We start from the raw sequence: 3,483 nt of genomic DNA, 5'->3' as shown, positions 1-3,483 counted from the left end.
TATTTAAGAATATTTGTGCACCCTGGGCATTTTTTGGAACATTATTTATCAAGTAGCATTCCACTGATGTAATAGATAGAACCAAGTTGCTTAATTATGCTTCCCAGGTGGCTCTGCGGTAAAGAATCCGCCTGCCAATGCAGGAGATGCAGGTTCAGTCCCTTAGTAGGGAAGATTCCCTGGAGGAGGAAACGGCAGCCCACTCCAGTATTCTTGCCTGAAAAATGCCACGGACACTGGAGCCTGGTGGGACTGAAGCGACTGAGCAGGCACTTTTAATTATGTCGTTAAAAACACGTTTTTAAAATAGGAGCATTGATTTGAAATAACGGTAGTTTTATTTAAGAGAAAAGGTGGTTACACAAATCTCATATCTCAGTTTTAGAATTTGTGCGTTTCTAACTCTACTGAAGATAGGAGCAGAGAGAAGATGGAGCAATCACAGTAAACTCAGGCACACAGCCTGTCAACTATACGATACTATGTACATGGCTTCCCTGGTGGCTCAGATGGTGAAGAGTCTGCCTGCAATGCGGGAGTCCCAGGTCTGATCCCTGGGTCGGGAAGATCCTCTGGAGAGGGAAATGGCAACCCACACCAGTATTCTTGCCTGGAAAATCCCACAGATGCAGGAGCCTGGCGGGCTACAGTCCATGGGGTCACAAAGAGTCAGACACGACTGAGCAAATTCAGGGACCATGTATGTATTGGGGACTTAAAAGTAAAAAGACACAGCTCCTCCCCAGAAAAGGCTGCACTCTATGCAACGAATTCTTGCCTGTAAACATAGAGTGCAGTCATTTAGCTGGTTGCATATCACGACCTTGCCACCGCCTACTACTAGGGAAAAATGAGGGACACGCCTCTGACTTTGAAGGACAAATGCATATTAGTTTATTCACCGAGACTGATTCATTTGATAGAATTCTTATGATCTTTCAGTCAAAGGAAGCAGACTCACTCAAATTGACTTAATAATGAGCGATTTATGATAAGGAAGCATTTGGGGCAATTAGAGAGACAGGGATGGAATAGGTTCCAAGAACGGACGCCGTAGCACAGTGACCCTTATGCAAGTGGAACCTGGTCCAGGGAAGCGCTAATGATCTCAGCAGCAGAAGTCAGTGACTGTCAGCAGCTTGACACTGGTGCTGCGGCCTTTGTATTGGCTTGGGTGGTCTTTCTGCTGCTCCACATTCGAACTCTGCTTCCTTAAAACTTCAGCTTGCTTTATGATCCTTTATGCCATGAAACCTAAGTAATTCTTGGCCCTATCTAATCCTCCTGGCTTCTTCTTATTCTTCTTAACATGCTTATCATTTTACTTGATTTTTGAATATTTTAATGTATCAGAGTTAACTGTGACTTTTATTTTAAAATAGTTTTTAACAATTTATTCTTTTTTTTAAATTTTGATCAGTGTTTCTTATATACTTTAACTTTAAATTTTTATTTGTCAGATCTATCTATCTTTTCTCCCTAGATTTCGCTTTTGCTAACAAATCACTTCAAGAAAATTAGAGATACCAAAGGAACAATTCATGCAAAGATGGGCACAATAAAGGGCAGAAATGGTATGGACCTAACAGAAGGAGAGGATATTAAGAGGAGATGGCAAGAATACACAGAAGAACTATACCAAAAAATATCTTTATGATGCAGATAACCATGATGGTGTGATCACTTGATCACTCACCTAGAGCCAAACATCTTGGAATGCAAACTCAAGTGGGCCTTAGGAAGCATCACTGTGAATAAAGCTAGTGGAGCTGATGGAATTCCAGTTGAACTATGTCAAATTCTAAAAGATGATGCTGTGAAAGTCCTGCACTCAATATGCCAGCAAATCTGGAAAAAGCAGTGGCCACAAGACTGGAAAAGATCAGTTTTCATTCCAATCCCAAAGAAAGGCAATGCAAAGAATATTCAAACTACCACACAATTGCACTCATCTCACACGCTAGCAAAGTAATGCTCAAAATTCTCCAAACCAGCCTTCAACAGTACCTGAACCATGAACTTCCAGATGTTCAAGCTGGATTTAGAAAAGGTAGAGGAACCAGAGATCAAATTGCCAACATCGGATGGACCATCAAAAAAGTACGAGTTCCAGAAAAACATCTACTTCAGGTTTATAGACTATGCCAAAGCCTTTGACTGCGTGGATCACAGCAAACTCTGGAAAATTCTTAAAGAGATGGGAATACCAAACCACCTGACCTGCCTCCTTAGAAATGTGTATGGAAATAAAGAAGCAACAGTTAGAACTGGACATGGAACAACAGACTGGCTCCAAATCAGGAAAGGAGTATGTCAAGGCTGTATACTGTACCCTACTTATTTAATTTATATGCAGATTACATCATGAGAAATGCTGGAATCAAGATTGCCGGGAGAAATATCAATAACCTCAGATATGCAGATGACACCACCCTTAGGGCAGAAACTGAAGAGGAACTAAAGAGTCTCTCGATGAAAGTGAAAGAGGAGAATTAAAAAGCTGGCTTAAAACTCAACATTCAGAAAACTAGGATCATGGCCTCTGGTCCCATCACATCATGACAAATCTATGGGGAAAGAGTGGAAACAGTGTCAGACTTTATTTTTTGGGGCTCCAAAATCACTGCAGATGGTGACTGCAGCCATGAAATTTAAAGATGCTTGCTGCTTAGAAGGAAAGTTATGACCAACCTACACAGCATATTAAAAAGCAGAGACATTACTTTGCCAACAAAGGTCCATTTAGCCAAAGCTATGTTTTTTCCAGTGGTCATGTATGGATGTGAGAGTTGGACTATAAACAAAGCTGAGTGCCAAAGAATTGATGCTATTGAACTGTGGTGCTGGAGAAGACTCTTGAGAGTCCCTTGGACTGCAGGAAGTTCCAACCAGTCCATCCTAAAGGAGATCAGTCTTGATTATTGATTGGAAGGACTGATGTTGAAGCTGAAACTCCAATACTTTGGCCACCTGATACGAAGAACTGACTCATTGGAAAAGACCCTGATACTGGGAAAGATTGAAGGCAGGAGGCGAAGGGGACAACAAAGGATGAGGTTGTTGGATGGCGTCACCAGCTCGATGGACATGAATTTGAGTAGGCTCCAGGAGTTGGTGATAAATAGGGAAGCCTGGCATACTACTATCCATGGGGTCACAAAGAGTTGGACATGACTGAACGATGGAACAGAACTAAACAGCCTCTGCAAGTTCTCCTCCTCTCTAGCATTGTGGAATCATCTCTCATCATCAGTGGTGTTTGTTGTTGTTTTTTTAATTTTAGTCTAAAGACTGCAGAAATACTCAGGTTTCCTTACTTAGAATCTTGATGCCCTACCCTAGACTTATTTTACTAGTTTTTTTTTTTTTCAGATTGAGGTCCAAATAGTCTATATTTTTTAAAATAAAGAAAAAGAGTTGATCTTTTTGCATATTACAATTTGACATCATTGATATATTTTTCTAGTACTTCATTAAGATCAG

This window comes from Muntiacus reevesi, chromosome 16 (genome assembly GCF_963930625.1).
Source record: "Muntiacus reevesi chromosome 16, mMunRee1.1, whole genome shotgun sequence".
NCBI lineage: Eukaryota > Metazoa > Chordata > Mammalia > Artiodactyla > Cervidae > Muntiacus > Muntiacus reevesi.
The sequence above is the reverse complement of the archived record's forward strand: the minus strand, read 5'-3'. Positions refer to the sequence as shown.